The following is an 18,456-nucleotide window of genomic DNA, read 5'->3' as shown; positions in this document are numbered from 1 at the left end:
CATGACGTTGAGAGCACACTGAGATTGGGGAGTGGAGATTTTCCTCAGTGACTAAGTGACACTGAAGAGAAGATTTGTACGACAATTAAGTTTGGAAAACCAAAGTGGAAGAAAGTCTCAGTCAGAGGGAAGTCAGGACAAAGGTCCTGACTTGTTTCTCTCAAGGAACTGAAAGAAGTCCAAAAGGCTAGTCATAATGTACAAGGTAAAGAGTGGTGTCAGATGAGGCTGGAGAGATAGACAAGGGCAAAATCTCACTTTTCTTCTCCCTGCCTCCGAACTATGGTTCCTGACATTTGTGTCCAGCCCTCTTCTCCATCCCTGGGCAGGCAGTCAACAGGTTATAGAAATCCACTCCAGGAAAGTGATATTTAACCTGAGCCCTCGGGGTGAATGCAATGTGTATCTCCTCCGTTGCTTTGGAAGCTTTCAGTGAGTTGGGGTAGTTCTCAGACTCTCTAACTTAAATAAGTGCCATTCCTTAGAACCAGTAAGGGCAGCAACCAGTGCTGTCCAGGTCAAGAAAATTTTAAGAGTTAGCATTGAGGACTTACTTCCAGTGCTCACAGGAGTGCACTGATAATTGAGATTTGGAGCCCAAGGACTGCCGAACAATACTCCGCCCCGCCCTCTAGGCCTTGACCCTGAGGCTGGAAGTGTTGAAGAGTTCTGCCTGGTATTGCATTCGTGGGCTCTCCAGTCACACTCATCACTCAGATGCACTGGTTGCATTGCCCCCTCTCAATCTTTTATGCTCTATACTGTATCCTGACAAAATTAATCAATATTACCTACTTGTGCATAATGCCTTTTCCTAGTTTCTATCCCTGGTAATTTTTTTTTCTTAATTTGATACTCCCTTTTAAGTTCGATGGGAACTTGGGAGAACAGTTAAACATATTTATTCAATTTGCTATTTTGAACTAAAAGTCAGAAGAGCATCAACTTGGAAAAGATGTATGACAAAAAAAAAAGAAAATAGGACTACAACGCAGCCTTTGGTTCACAGTGAAATAGAAGAAAGCATGTATTCTAAGAAGCAAAAGATGGGAATTGAGATAAAACAACAGATTAAGAAGTACAGGATATTGGCTGAGATAAACAATAAACATGGGTAAATTTTAAATGTCAAAAGAGAATTTGAAATTGCCTAAGATGTAGTATTAACCAAAATTATCACTGTAAAAGATTGAATCAGTCATGTGGAAATAAGCTCGAGAAGCAAAAAATACAGAAGAAAATTGTAGAGAAGAGAATATGATGAGAGGGAAGGTTACAGAAGTGGATGAGGACATGGAAAGGAGAGTCAACAAACTGATAATTCGTGTTCCTGCAGAAAAGACCAAGATATAATTTATGCAATGACCTTGTATTATTTTTATAATAATAAAACAGTTCTAAAAGTTTTTTAAGCAATGCAACAAACATGAAAGGAAGAGGGAGAGAAAGAAGGAGAAAGAAGATATAGAAACAAGGCCTCCAGCCAGACTTTTAGTATTAATACTCTATTAAAACAGATTCTATATTCTCAGTTTGTCAAATTATGCTCAATTTTCCTCTACTGCCTTATTTTTTAAAAACTAAGTTTATCGTATGGTGTTTGCTTTGCTGGAAAATCGTGGAAAGTATAAAATATTGAGTAACAATAATCTGTAATTCTAATTTCTGTCTACCCTTTCTTTATGTATATATATATATATCTTCATACTTGTTTGAGATAAATTTGCAAATACAATTTTGTAATCTCTTTTTTAACTTTCTTCATTTTGCCATGCCATCAAAGTACTTCACAATGGTTGCTGAATTTTGTATTACCTATATTTACCACGTATTACGTAACTCTTCTCCTAATGCCTTGATTCTAAAGGAAAACCAAAAGCCAAACCTGCTGCTGTTGGATCAGTTCCGACTCACAGCAACCCCATGTGTTACAGAGTAGAACCGCACCGTAGGGTATTCTAGGCTGTAATCTTTACAGAAGCAGATTGCCAGGCCTTTCTTTTGTGGTTGTGCTGGATGGGTTCAAACCAACCTTTAGGTTAGTAGTTAAGGGCAAACCACTATGTACCTCCCAAGGACCTTAAAGGAAAGATGATAGTACTAAATTCCCTTAAAATGAGCAACTTGCTTAAGACAACACTTATTTTCTGTATAAGTACAAGGGTTTCTGTTGAAAAGTGCACTGGGGACATCTTTAGATAAGTCTGATGACTGGGGGAAAATAAAATCACATCACTACAAATCTATGCCTAGTTTCTACTTCCGTGATAAACACTTAATGCATGTCAAACAAGCAACATTTTTGTGTAACATTATTTCAGCAATTTAAGTATATTACATTATTAGTTATTCAAACTGATGGTTTGTTTCTAAAATTTTATCGTGGGCTGCAACATAAAATGTTCAGTTTAGAGCATTTAACATCTTTTATAGGGAACCAAGATGGAAAATTTCCATGTAAGTTACATAAAACCTTCCAGTAAAAGAATCCCAAACCAAAAGCCAACATTTGTTTAAAGTCATAACCATATAACATATCTAATAATCCAAAGGAGCTCAGGGATGCCTGTGATAATTTTAACTAGAGATTTTCTCTGAAATCCAGGTATAACACATTAATGGGTACCTTCAAAGTAATTTAAACCTGACAATCATAAATTTATAATTTTCTTCTTAAAAACTGGTATGTAATTTAACTTGTTACAAGATCTAGTATTGATTCTTGTCATCTGCACCATATTTACCAAATTGAACAAAGAGTCATCAGCACCTGTGGCTGGGGCCCCAGCTCCACTGCTTACTGTTCTATAATGTACAGGGAGTCACATGTGTTTTCTGAACAATAGCATTGTGATTATAAACTTTGGAGATGGGCATACCTGGATTCTAACTCAACCTTATCCCTTAGCTATCTAGGAAATATAGGGAAAATTCTTTATCCTCTATAAGCCACAGTTTACTCATCACTAAAATGGAGAACATACTCAGCATTTCTCAAGCTGAAAGAACTGAAGGAAAAATTCAAGCCTCGAGTTGCAATATTGAAGTATTCTATGGGCAAAATACTGAGAGACACAGGAAGCATCAAAAGAAAACGGAAGGAATACACAGAGTCACTATACCAAAAAGAATTGATCGATGTTCAACCATTTCAGGAGGTAGCATGTGATCAAGAACTGATTGTACTGAAGGAAGAAGTACAAGCTGTACTGAAGACACCGTGAAAAACAAGGCTCCAGGAATTGACAGAATACCAATTGAGATGTCTCAACAAACAGATGCAGCACTGGAAATGCTCAATCGTCTATGCCAAGAAATTTGGAAGACAGCTAACTGGTCAACTGTCTGGAAGAGATCCATATTTGTGCCCATTCCAAAGAAAGGTGAGCCAATGGAACGCAAAATTATCGAACAATATTATTAATATCACATGCAAGTAAAATTTTCCTGAAGATCATTCAAAAGTGGCTGCAGCAGTATATCGACAGGAAACTGGCAAAAATTCAAGCCAGATTCTGAACAGGATGTAGAATGAGGGACATCATTGCTGATGTCAGATGGATCTTGGTTTAACACAGAGAGTGCTAGAAAGGTGTTTACCTGTGTTGTATTGACTATGCAAAGGCATTCAACCGTGTGGATCATAATAAATTATGGATAACATTGCAAAGAATGAGAATTCCAGAATGCTTAATTGTGCTCATGAGGAACCTATACATACAGCAAGAGGCAGTCATTTAAACAGAACAAGGAGATACTGTGTGGTTTAAAGTTAGGAAAGGTGTGCACCAGGGTTGTATCCTTTCACCATACTTATTCAATCTGTACGCTGAGCAAAAAAATCTGAGAAGCTGGACTATAGGAAGAAGAACAGGGCATCAGGATTGGAGGAAGACTCATTAACAACCTGTGATATGCAGATGGACACAAACTTGCTTGCTGAAAGTGAAGAGGACTTGAAGGACTTTCTTGAAGATCAAAGACCACAGCCTTCAGTATGAATTGCACCTCAACATAAAGAAAATAAAAATCCTCACAACTGGACCAATAAGCAATATCATGATAAATGGAGAAAAGATTAAAGTTGTGAAGGATTTAATTTTACTTGGACCCACAATCAATGCCCGTGGAAGCAGCAGTCAAGAAATCAAAGGACTCATTGCATTGGGCAAATCTGCTACAAAAGACCTCTTTAAAGTGTTAAAAAGCAAAGATGTTACTTTAAGAACTAAGGTGAGCCTGACCCAAGCCATGGTGTTTTCAGTCGCCTCATACGCATTCGAAATCTGGACAACGAATAAGACAGAAGAAGAATTAATGCCTTTGAGTTACAATGTTGGCAAAGAATGTTGAATATACCATAGACTGCTAAAAGAACAAACAAATCTTCTTGGAAGATGCACATCCAGAATGCTCCTTAGAAGCAAGGATGGCGAGACTTCATCTCATACACTTTGGACATGTTATCAGGAGAGACCGGTCCCTGGAGAAGGACATCGTGCTTGGCAAAGTACAGGGTCAGCGGAAAAGAAGACCCTCAATGAAATGGATTGACACAGTGGCTGCAACAATGAGCTCAAGCATAACAATGGTCATGAGAAAGGTGCAGGACTGGGCAGCTTTTCATTCTTTGGTTTGTAGGGTCACTATGAGTCGGAACCAATTCAACAGCACCTAACAACAACAACAAAATGGTGATAATAAAAACCTACCTCACAAGGGCAGTTGGATTGCATAATAAAATGCTAGCCAAAGGGTCTAGTACTGTGTCTGGAGCATAGAAGGTGTATATTGAATGCTTAGTTTCCTAATACCCGCCTTAGTTTTCTAACCTGTAATCAATCGCATTATACGGATGGAATGAGGAATTTGTGATTGCTATAAAAATTTTTTTAAAAACCATGCTAATGTAAATGTGTGTCAAATTGCTATGGAAGAATAAACTTACTTGTGTGCACATGTGCACACACATGCATAGGCAAAATCAACCTGTATGGAGGAGCACACCTTCCAGCTAAATGCACAGCTTTAAATATGCACATGAGTATAAAAAAGACAACTGAAATGCATTCATCAGGCCATTATCTGTTACCCTTGCCTGTTACTTCCATCACATAGATATCTTCATGATGAATAGCCATGTTAAAGTAAATTATAGGTTGAGAGAAGCAAGAAGACAGTTAAAGAGATATAGTCTTTCATTTATTTTCCATTTGGTTGCCTAGACACCTACTCCTTAAAATTTCTAATATAACATGATTTGCCGTTGTCACATAGCCTTCCAAAGAGAAGAGAAGGGAAAACTAAAAAATTGTAAGCAACAGTTGAGGTTGTATTTGAAACTGAAAATAAAGGACTTTTTTCTATACTAAATGGAAAGTTTCTAAAATGAATATTACTTAGGTAAGATATCAAGTCTAGATACATCAACTCATACTCTTGATTTTGCACATTGTAATTATTTAACATTTCATTGGAATTAACTTTTTGGTTCATAGAAGCTTATGCAAGATTTTTAATAAGCACATTCAGTTTCTAGGCATGCAGTACTGAATTTATGTTGTTGTGGTTCCGACTCACAGTGACTGTATGTACTGCAGAACGAAACATTGCATGGTCCTGCATCATGATCACAATTGTTGTTATGCTTGAGCGCATTGTTGTAGCCACTGTGTCAATCCATCTCATTGAGGGTCTTCCTCTTTTTTGCTGGCCTTCTACTTTACCAAGCATGATGTCCTTCTCCAAGGACTGATCCCTCCTGATAACATGTCCAAAGTATGTGAGATGCATTCTCACCATCTTTGCTTCTAAGGAGCATTCTGGTCGCACGTCTTCCAAGACAGATCTGTTCTTTCTTTTGGCAGTCCATGGTATATTCAATATTCTTTGCCAAGACTACAATTCAAAGCCGTCAATTCTTCTTCAGTCTTCCTTATTCCTTGTTCAGCTTTCATATGCATATGATGTGATTAAGAATACCACGGCTTGGGGGCAGGTGCACCTTAGTCTTCAAGTTGACATCTTTGCTTTTCGACACTTTAAAGAGGTCTTTCGCATCAGATTTTCCCAATGCAACGCATCTTTTGATTTCTCAACTGCTGCTTCCATGGGTGTTGTCTTGTGGATCCAAGTAAAATGAAATTCTTGACAACTGCGGTCTTTTTTCCGTTTACTATGATGTTGCTTATTGGTCCAGTTGTGAAGATTTTTGTTTTATTTATGTTGAGGTGTAATCCCTGCTGAAGGCTGTGATCTTTGATCTTCATCAATAAGTGCTTCAAGTCCTCTTCACTTTCAGCAAGCAAGGCTGTGTCATCTGCATAACACAGGTTGTTAATGAGTCTTCCTCCAATCCTGATGCCATGTTCTTCATAAAGTCCAGCTTCTCAGATTATATTGCTCAGCATACAGATTGAATCGGTTTGGTGAAAGGATACAACCCTGACACACACCTTTCCTGACTTTAGACCATGAAGTATCCCCTTGTTCTGTCCAAACAACTGCCTCTTGATCTATGTACAGATTCCTCATGAGCACAACTAAGCGTTCTGGAATTCCCATTCTTCCCAAAGTTATCCATAATTTGTTATGATCCACAATCGACTGCATTAGCATAGTCAATAAAACACAGGTAAACATCTTTCTGGTATTCTCTGCTCTCAGCCAGGATCCATCTGACATCAGGATGACATCCCTGTTTCCACTTTCTCTTCTCCACCCAGCCCGAATTTCTGCAGTTCCCTGTTGATATATTGCTGCAGCCGCTTTTGAAAGATCTTCAGCAAAATTTTACTTGCCTGCGATGTTAATTATATTGTTCAATAATTTCTGCATTCAGTTGGATCACCTTTCTTGGGAATAGGCATAAATATGGATCTCTTCGGCAGTGGGTTTTTGGTTTTCCAGTCAGTAGTGAATTTATAGCATACCTTTATTTCTACGGCAAAATCATATTTTCAAAGTAGCTATACATTTTACTTAAGGTATGTGCAATGCATTAGTTTACATAATTTACTCATAAAATTCACTCATGAAATGTCCAAATTTTTGCTTATCCTATTGTCTATTTCATTTCAGTTATCTTCACTAAGGCTGTGTTGATATTTGCCTATATTGTACCCTCTGCCTATTATTTTTTTTTTTAATTCAGGTCTTAACCTGGCTATTTCTTAGACATCCTTCAAATCTCAAACCATGTGCCCCCTTCTTAGAAAAAGTTTCACTAACATCCCTGTTCAGCCTTGTAACACGCATTGCAACTTCATATCTCTTTGTGTTATAATCTGCTTGATGTCTGTTTTTAACACTAAATAATAAGTTATATGAAGGCAGGGACCATGGTTGCTTTAGCATCCATTGTATCCCCATAGACCAACAAAAGGTATGGCACAGAGTTGGCAAGCACGTGATAAATATTTGATGAAGAAAGGTAAGAAGGAAGGAAGGAAGGAGATAAATAGTAATTTCTGTGAGATTCAGTTTCCCTGTCTTTAATATGGGAAAAATAATACTCACCTTGAAGTGGTTTTCTGACAATTGGTCTGGCTATAATAGATGTGAAAACTTAGCATAACACTTGGCATCTAAAAAATATTAAATAAATGACAACTCTCATCAACCTCTATGCTTGTGGCATTCACAGTCTAGTAGATAAGGCAGACAAGTAAAACAGCAGTTGCAAGTGTAATGACAGAGGGACATATGGAAGTATAAGTATGAGGTTATATAACAGGCTTAGTGAATCTAAGTGAAAGTCAATCTTCCTGAGAAAGTGAAGTTATGAACAAGTAAATGAATGAACACTAGGAATACTAGTTGCTATTCTACCAAAACAAACAAACAGAACTGAACCCTTTGTGGTCAAGTTGATTCCGACTCACAGCAACCCTATAGGACAGAGAAGAACTGCCTCATAGGGTTTCCAAGGAGCAGCTGGTGGATTCGAACTGCCAACATTTTGATTAGCAGTCAAGCTCTTAACCACAGTCCCTCTAATAAAGAGATTATTGCTTATCGATCTTGTATATTAACACTTTCCATACAGCAAGTTATCGTCAAAATGTAAGTTAACTAGTGGAAATATTTTCCAAATAAAATCTCACAAATCTTATCATTAACGTTTAAAAATGTTGGAAAATGCAGGGCTAAACTGACAAGCTGACATTGACAAAACAATGACATACAATCCACTTGAGTGACTTTTTCCACTATTTTTGGTGAGTCACCCTAGTGGTGCAGTGGTTAAGTGTTCAGCTGCTAACCAAAAGGTCTGAGATTGGAACCCACCAACCGCTCTGTGAAAGAAAGATGTGGCAGTCATCTTCTATAAAGATTTACACTCTTGGAAACCGTATGGGGCAGTTCTACTCTGTCCTATAGGGTCTCTATGAGTCAGAATTGACTCGATGGCAACAGGTTTGGTTAGTCACCTAGGCATACACTATGCTTATTCTACATTTGAGACCCAGCATATTGATAATTACATGAATCTTGGGAACTGGAGAAAATGGCTTACCACCTGAACCTTCCTTTAGTTAAAAGTGTTGGAAGGAATGCCCCTTTGCCATTTTAGAGTGTTTATATCTTTGTCACTGCGACAATAAAAATATCGCTTCAAAAGAACAAACCAATAATCTTTCTTATACTGTTGAGTATATTAAACACAAATCCTTACACATAGTAAGTGTTGGGTACATAATGCACAGCATTTGTTAATTTAATATAATTAGTTAAACCAATATGGATTTATTAGATTAGAAAAGATGGACTCCTTTGGAAATTCTCAGTTTCCAGAGAAGAGATTATTCTATTATGTAGGAAGTTGGTATTAAGATAGTCAAATGCCTCAGGGAAAAGGAAGGAGAAATTTACATACCTAGCTATTTAAACTTACTTCATTGCAGGCTATTTAATACCAGCATTTTCTGTTCAAGGAGCCCTGATGGTGCAGTGGTTAAGAGCTTGGCTGCCAACCAAAAGGTCAGCAGTTTGAATCCACAAGCTGCTCCTTGGAAACTCCATGGGGCAGTTCCACTCTGTCCTATAGGGTCGCTATAAGTCAGAATAGACTTGATGGCAATGGAGTTTTTTTTTTTTTTAATACTGTTCAAGGACTCCATCTGTCATCTTACTGTTAGCTAGGAGCTCATTTTGAAATTATTGATGCAATTGCTGATTTTCCCCAAGCTGCAGACTTTTACCGCTGCTCTCAGTGTGGCTTCTTAGGAGTGCAGGACAAGGGGCTACCTTTCATATCTTGACCAAACAGATGAAGAAGAGTTCTTTTTAAAACTATGGCCATAACAGAAGAATGATTATTATTATGGTTCTGGTTATCATTAATGTTAGATTGTTAAAAACTGAGGTACCGGTGGAGCCAAGATGGTGGAATAGACAGATGCTTCTGGTGAGCCCTCTTTAAAACAAAGGCTTGAAAAAACAAGTGAAACCAGTATATTTATGACAAGCTACGAGCCCTGAGTATCAAAGGAAAGCTTAGAAAATGAATTGAGGGGCGGGGGAGGAAGAGACCGTCCAGAAGTTACCAGACCTGAATTGCGGGGAGCCCTCAGGCACCATTCCCAGAGTCGCAGTGGTGGGCTGGTACTAGCATTCAGCTGCAGATTCCTCAAGGAGAAGCAGCCAGACGCACAGCCTACTCACACCTCCGGAACCTGAGAAGAGCGGTGATCTCGGCAAAAGCTAAGTACTTGTGTATATTTTACTGTGGGCCCCTGCCCCCAAGCCAGCTTCAGCGGCTGAATTCCCTGGGCCTGAGATAGACCCTGGTGAGCACCTAGAATCATCCTCCCAGCCTTAAAGAAGGAAAAAATTTGCAATTGGGGGAAAACATAATTTGCAAACTCCACTAACTGGGGGAGCTCAGGACAGAAGCAGCTCCTCTCCAGGCATAAACCGTCCGTGGACTTTGAGCACCTTTCCCTTCTGCATGGACCTGTGTGGGCCTATTTCAGGAGAATAGACCATTGTTGACAGACCTCAACTGTTTCAGCTGTGCAGTGGAGAGGTGGGTGTTTGACATTTGACATTGCTTTGCCTATTAAACAGGGTCCTCACCTACCCACATCAGGGGCCTAAGGACTGCTAAGTCCACTCAGGTCACCAAGCCATCCATGACAGGGGTCTTAGGATACCTGCTACCTACCAGTCCTTACAACCAAAAACATTGGGTGCCCATGGTCCATCTGCAGAACCGACCCACCTGCAAGCTCTAGGGAACAGAGATGTGCTTTCCTCAGAGACACTCGGGAGTTGGTTCTCAGCACCCTACCTTGTTCAGAGCGTGACCCCCTGCTGCAACCAGATACCAGTACTTACACCAATCACCCCTGCCCCTCTAAGACTGTAGGACAAAGCCTGACTACACACTTGATGATCAGCTACCTGGACACCTGAGCTGAATTCATACAAGAAAAGTGAATGGACTCCTAGACTGATATACCTGATAACAGCTCTAGCCATCTGGGGACAGGACGTCAGAGCTCCAAAGGTGAAAATAATCAAACTAGCTCACTCAAGGAACCCATTCGGGTATATAAAAACAAAACAAAGCAGGAAGCTGTGACACAGTAAGCAAGCATTAACTAATACAATAACTTATAGATGGCTCAGAGACAACAGTCAATATCGAGTCACATAAAGAAACAGACCATGAACGCCTCAACAAGCTCTCAAAACAAAGAATCCAGGGATCTTCTAGATGAAAGTGCATTCCTGGAATTACAAGAGGCAGAATACAAAAGATTAACATACAGAACACCTCAAGACATCAGGAAGGAAATGAGGCAATATGAAGAACAAAACAAGGAACACACAGATAAAGCAATTGAAGAAATTTGAAAGATTATTCAAGAATGTAACGAAAAATTAAATAAGCTGGAAAAATCCATAGTCAGCTATCAGAAATTCCGAAGATAAACAATAAAATTACAGAAGTAGACAACTCAATAGAAAGTCAGAGGAGCAGAATTGAGCAAGTGGAAGGCAGAATTTCTGAACTTGAAGATAAATCACTTGGCACTAATATAATTGAAGAAAAATCAGGTAAGAGCATTAAAAAAATGAAGAAACCTTAAGAATCATGTGGGACTCTATCAAGAGAAATAACCTACAAGTGATTGGAGTACCAGAACAGGGAGGGATAACAGAAAATACAGAGAAAATTATTGAAGATTTGTTGGCAGAAAACTTCCCTGCTCTCATGAAAGATGGGAAGATATCTATCCAAGATGCTCATCGAACTCCACATAAGGTAGATCTTAAAAGAAAGTCACCAAGACATATTATAATCAAACTTGCCAAAACCAAAGATAAAGAGAAAATTTTAAGAGCAGCTAAGAATTGACTCGATGACAGTGGGAGTGGGTAGGGATAAAGGAAAAGTCACCTGGAAAGGAGAGCCAATAAGAATAAGCTCGGACTACTTGGCAGAAACCATGCAGGCAAGAAGGCAATGAGATGACTTATTTAAAAAATTGAAGGAAAAAATTTGCCAGCTAAGAATCATATATCCAGCAAAACTGTCTCTTAAATATGAAGGTGAAATTAGAACATTTCCAGATAAACAGAAATTTAAGGAATTCATAAAAACCAAAACAAAACTACAAGAAATGCTAAAGGGAGTTCTTTGGTTAGAAAATCAATAATATGAGCTATCAACCCAAGACTAGAACACTGGGCAGAGGAATCAGAAGTGAACCCAGACAGGGAAATTAAAAAAAAAAAAAAAGCAACATTACAAAAAAGCTCCAAACAGGGTAACAGCGATGTTCCTATATAAAAGAAAACAATATTAAAACAATAAAGAGGGACTAATAAATGTAATCATAGATCTTCCATATGGAGAGGAAGATATGGCGATAAAAAGAAATAAAAATTGGGTTTAAATTTAGAAAAATAGGAGTAAATAATAAGGTAACCACAAAAGAGACAAAGTAACCTACTCATCAAAATAAAATACAAGAAAAAAATGAAGACTCTGCAGAAACAAAATCAACAACAATGAATGTGAGGAAAGGACAATATGTAAAGATAATCTACTCAGCACATAAAATTAACTGGGAAGAAGAAACTATCAACAATACACAAAAAAGACATCAAGATGATAGCACTAAATTCATACCTATCCATAATTACACTGAATGGGCTCAATGCACCAATAAAGAGACAGAGAGTGACAGAATGGATTAAAAAACATGATCCGTGTATATGCTGCCTACGAGAGACACATTTTAGATTTAGAGACAGAAACTAAAACCCAAAGAATGGAAAAAAAATATATCAAGCATACAAGAATCAAAAAAGAGGAGTGGCAATATTAATTTCTGACAAAAAAGACTTTAAAGTTAAATCCATCATAAAGGATAAGGAAGGACATTATATAATGATTAAAGGGACAATTACCTAGAAGGTATAGCCATATTAAATATTTATGCACCCAATGACAGGGCTGCAAGATACATAAAACAAACTATCAGCATTGAAAAGTGAGATAGATAACTCCAAAATAATAGTACGAAACTTCAACACACCACTTTGAGTGAAGGACAGTACATCTAGAAAGAAGGTCAATAAAGACACGGAAGATCTAAATGCCACAATCAATCAACTTGACCTCATAGACCTATACAGAACACTCTACTCAACAGCAACAAAGTATACTTTCTTTTCTAGTGCACATGGAACATTCTCTAGAATAGATCACATATTAGGTCATAAAGCAAGCCTTAGCAGAATCCAAAACATTGAAATATTACAAAGCATCTTCTCTGACCATAAGGCCATAAAAGTGGAAATCAATAACAGGAAAAGCAGGGAAAAGAAATCAAATACTTGGAAACTGAACAATACCCTGCTCAAAAAAGACTGGATTATAGAAGACATTAAGGATGGAATAAATAAATTCATAGAATCCAATGAGAATGAAAACACTTCCTATCAGAACCTATGGGACACAGCAAAAGCAGTGCTTGGAGGCCAATTTATATCAATAAATGCACACATCCAAAAAGAAGAAACGGCCGAAATCAAAGAATTATCCCTACAACATGAACAAATAGAAAAAGAGCAACAAAAGAAACCCTCAGGCACCAGAAGAAAATAAATAATAAAAATTAGAGCAGAACTAAATGAAATAGAAAACAGAAACGCAATTGAAAGAATTAACAAGACCAAAAGCTGGTTCTTTGAAAACATCAACAAAATTGATAAACCATAGGCCAAACTGACAGAAGAAAAACAGGAGGGGAAGCAATTAACCCAAATAAGGAATGAGATGGGCGATATTACAACAGACCCAACTGAAATTAAAAGAATCATATCAGATTACTTTGAAAAACTGTACTCTAACAAATTTGAAAACCTAGAAGAAATGGATGAATTCCTAGAAACACACTACCTACCTAAACTAACACCAACAGAGGTAGAACAACTAAATAGACCCATAACAAAAGAACAGATTGAAAAGGTAATCAAAAAACTCCCAACAAAAAAAAAAGCCCTGGCCCTGATGACTTCACTGCAGAGTTCTACCAAACTTTCATAATAAAGGGCACTTATACAAAGCCAACAGCCAACATCATCCTAAATGAAGACAGCCTGAAAGCTTTCCCCCTTGAGATCAGGAACCAGACAAGGATGCCCTTTATCACCACTCTTATTCAACATTGTGCCGGAGGTCCTAGCCAGAGCAATTAGGCTACATAAAGAAATAAAGGGTAACCAGATTGGCAAGGAAGGAGTGAAATTATCTCTATTTGCAGAGGACATGATCTTATACACAGAGAACCCTAAAAAATCCTCAAGAAAACTACTGAAACAAATAGAAGACTTCAGCAGAGTATTGGGATACAAGATAAACATACAAAAATCAGTTGGAGTCCTCTACACCAACAAAAAGAACATCAAAGAGGAAATCACCAAATCAATACCCTTTACAGTTGCCCCCAAGAAGATCAAATACTTAGGAATAAATCTTACCAGAGATGTAAAAGACTTATACAAAGAAAACCGCAATACACTTCTGCAAGAAACCAAAAGAGACCTACATGAGTGGAAAAACATACCTTGCTCATGGATAGGAAGAGTTAACATTATAAAAATGGCTATTCTACCAAAAGCAATGTATACATTTGATGCAATTCCAATCCAAATTCCAACGACATTTTTTAATGAGATGGAGAAACAAATCACCAACTTCATATGGAAGGGAAGGAGGCCCCAGATAAGTAAAGCATTACTGAAAAAGAAGAACAAAGTGAGACGCCTCACTCTACCTGATTTTAGAACCTATTATACCGCCACAGTAGTCAAAACAGCCTGGTACTGGTACAACAACAGAAACATAGACCAATGGAACAGAATTGAGAATGCAGACATAAATCCATCCATATATGAGCAGTTGATATTTGCCAAAGGCCCCAAAACAGTTAAATGGGGGAAAAGGCTGTCTTTTTAACAAATGGTGTTGGCATAACTGGATATCCATCCGCAAAAAAATGAAACAAGACCCATACCTCACTCCGTGCACAAAAACGAACTCAAAATGGATGAAGGACCTAAATATAAAATGTAAAACGATAAAGATCATGGAAGAAAAAATAGGGACAACGTTAGGAGCCCTAATACATGGCATAAACAGTATACAAAACATTACTAAAAATGCAGAAGAAGAACTAGATAACTGGGAACTCCTAAAAATCAAACACCTATGCTCATCCAAAGACTTCACCAAAAGAGTAAAAAGATTACCTACAGACTGGGAAAAAGGTTTTAACTATGACATTTCTGATCAGCACCTGATCTCTAAAGTCTACATGATACTGCAAAAATTCAACCGCAAAAAGACAACCCAATTAAAAAATGGGCAAAAGATATGAACAGGCACTTCACTAAAGAAGACATTCAGGTAGCTAACAGATACATGAGGAAATGCTCACAATCATTAGCCATTAGAGAAATGCAAAGCAAAACTACAATGAGATTTCATCTCACTCCAACAAGGTTGGCATTAATCCAAGAAACACAAAATAATAAATGTTGGAGAGGCTGTGGAGAGATTGGAACACTTATACACTGCTGCTGGGAATGTCAAATGGTACAACCACTTTGAAAATCGATTTGGCGCTTCCTTCAAAAGCTAGAAATAGAACTACCATATGATCCAGGAATCCCACTCCTTGGAACGTATCCTAGAGAAATCAGAGCCTTTACAAGAACATATATATGCACACCCATGTTCACTGCAGCACTGTTTACAATAGCAAAAAGATGGAAGCAGCCAAGGTGCCCGCGAATGGGTGAATAGACAAATAAATTATGGCATATTCACACAATGGAATACTATACATCGATAAAGAACTGATGAATCTGTGAAGCATTTCATAACATGGAGGAATCTGGAAGACATTATTCTGAGTGAAATTAGTCAGTTGCAAAAGGACAAACATTGTATAAGATCACTATTATAAGAACTCAAGAAATAGCTTAAACAGAGAAGAAAATATTCTTTGATGGTTATGAAAGGTGGAGGGGGAAGGGCGGGAGAGGGGTATTCACTAATTAGATAGTAGATAAAAACTACTTTAGGTGACTGGAAAGACAGCAGACAATATAAGCGAGGTCAGCACAACTGGACTAAACTAAAAGCAGTTTCCGGAATAAACTGAATGCTTCGAAGGTCGGCATAGCAGGGGTGGGGGTTTGGGGACCATGGTTTCAAGGGACATCTAAGTCAATTGGCATAATAAAATCTATTAAGAAAAGATTCTGCGTCCCACCTTGGAGAAAGGTGTCTGGGGTCTTAAATGCTAGCAAGGGGCCATCTAAGATTTATCAGTTGGTCTCAGCCCACCTGGATCAAAGGACACAAAGTACACAAAGAACAAAGGACATAAAGGACAGACGGTAATTACGAGCCCAAGAGACAGAAAGGGCCACATGAACCAGAGACTACATCAGTCTGAGACCAGAAGAGCTAGATGGTGCCCAGCTACAACCGATGACTGCCCTGACAGAGGACACAGCAGAGAACCCCTGAGGGAGTAGGAGAGCAGTTGGATGCAGACCCCAAATTCTCTTAAAAAAGACCAGGCTTAATGATCTGACTAAGCCTAGAAGGACCCCAGTGGTCATGGACCCCAGACCTTCTGTTGATCGGGATAGGAACCATTCCCAAAGCCAACTCTTCAGACAGGGATTGGTCTGGACAATGGGTTGGAGAGGGATGCTGGTGAGGAGTGAGCTTCTTGGATCGGGTGGACACTTGAGACTATGTTGACATCTCCTCCCTGGAGGGGAGATGAGAGGGTAGAGGGCATTAGAAGCTGACGAAATGGACAAAAAAAGAGAGTGGAGGGAGGGAGCAGGCTGTCTCATTTGGGGGAGAGCAATTGGCAGTATGTAGCAGGGTGTATATAAGTTTTTGTGTGAAAGACTGACTTCATTTGTAATCTTTCACTTAAAGCACAATAAAGATTAGAAAAAAACTGAGGTACCACGAAATGTTCCTAATCACTAATTCAGCACAGAAGAACAAACAAAAAAAGTCTGCCTCCAAGTCAATTCTTACTCACGATGACCTCATGTGTGACAGAGTAAAACTGTACTCCATAGGGTCTTTAATGGCTGATTTTTCAGAAGCAGGTTGCCAGGTCTTTCTTCCAAGCTGCTTCTGGGTAAATTAGAACCTCCAACCTCTCAGTTAACAACCAAGTGCTTTAACCATTTTCACCACCTCAAGAGTGAAATCCACCACAAATCTCTTTCCAAAAATATAGCAGGAACATTCCCACTTATTATTTTATCCCCATCTGCTCTCCCAATCCAGGCAAAAAAAATTCAATAATTTATTTACTTACATTAATGTAAAGGAAAGTTGGGGGCTAAGATGGTGGAGTACTCAGATGCTTCCAGTGACCCCTCTTACAACCAAGGCCAAAAAAAAAAAAAAGTGAAATTATTATAAATATGACAAGCTAGGAGCCCTGAACATCAAGAGCAAACTTAGAAATCAGACTGAGCAGCAGGGAGAGGGAAAGATGGTTGAGAAGTGGCAAGGAGTTGTGGGACCTGAATTACTGGGAAACCAAAGGCACCATTCCCTGGAGTGACCGCGGTGGGGCTTGCAGTAGCATTCCAGATTCAGTTTCCTCAGGGAGAGTCAGTGAGCCACACAGCCTTCTCACACCTCCAGAACCAGAGAAAAATGGTAATCTTGGCAAAAGCTAAATAGTTGCGTTTATTTTACCATGCTCCCAGCCCCCAAGGTGGCCTCAGTGGCCGTCGATTTCCCTGGGCCTGAGATAGGTCCTTCTGCATGTTCTGAGCCATTCTCAGGGCCTTGGAGAAGGAAGAAATTCACAACTGGGGGAAAAGATAATCTCCCAGCTCCACTAAACTGGGGAGCTCAGGAGAGAAGCAGCTCCTGTCCATGTACAAACTGTCTGTGGAGTTTGAATACCTTTCACTCCTGCATGGACCTGTGTGGGCCCATTTCAGGAGAAAAGGCTCTTTTTGGCAGTCGCAACTGTTTCAGCTGTGCGGTGGGGAGGTGGGTGTTTGGTATTTGTCATCACTTTGCCTATTAAACAGGGTCCCCACCTACCCACATCATGGGCATGAGGACTGGTGGCTCCATGATGTCACCTAGCCTCCTGCGACAGGGGTCCAAGGATAAGTGGTACCTCCCAGTCCTTACAACCAAAAGCATTGGGTGCCCATGGTCTGGGTACAGAACCTACCCGCCTATACATTCTAGGGAACAGGGACCTGCTTTCCTCACAGATACTCGAAGGATGGTTGTCAGCCCTCTGCCTTGTTCAGAGCGTGACTCCCTGCTGCAACCAGATACTGGTACCTACACCAAACGCCCTTGTCCCTCTAAGACTGTAGGACAGAGCCTGTGCCACACATTTAATGGTCAACTGCCTGGACACCAGAGCTGAATCCATAAGAGAAAAGTGAATGGACTCCTAGGCTCATATACCTGGTAACAGCTCCAGCCATCTGGTAGCAGGATGTTAGAGCTTCAAAGGTGAAAGTAATCAAGCTAGCTCACTCAAGCAGCCTATCTGGGAATACCAAAACAAAAGAAAGCAAGAAGATAGTAAGCAGCAAGCAAACATAAAATAAACTAATACAATAACTTATGGATGGCTTGGAGACAATAGTCAGCATAAAATCACATAAAGAAGCAGACCATGATCACTTCAACAAGCTCTCAAAACAAATAATCAAGGAATGGTCCACATGATGGTGTCTTCCTGGAATTACCACATGCAGGATACAATAGATTAATATACAGGACTTTTCAAGGCATTGGGAACGAGATCAGGCAAAACGAAGAACAAGCCAAGGAACACACAGATAAAGCAGTTGAAGAAATTAAAAATGTTATTCAAGAACATAATGAAAAACTTAATAAGCTGCAACAAT

The sequence above is a fragment of the Elephas maximus genome, chromosome X (genome assembly GCF_024166365.1).
Source record: "Elephas maximus indicus isolate mEleMax1 chromosome X, mEleMax1 primary haplotype, whole genome shotgun sequence".
Taxonomy (NCBI): Eukaryota; Metazoa; Chordata; class Mammalia; order Proboscidea; family Elephantidae; genus Elephas; species Elephas maximus.
The sequence above is the reverse complement of the archived record's forward strand: the minus strand, read 5'-3'. Positions refer to the sequence as shown.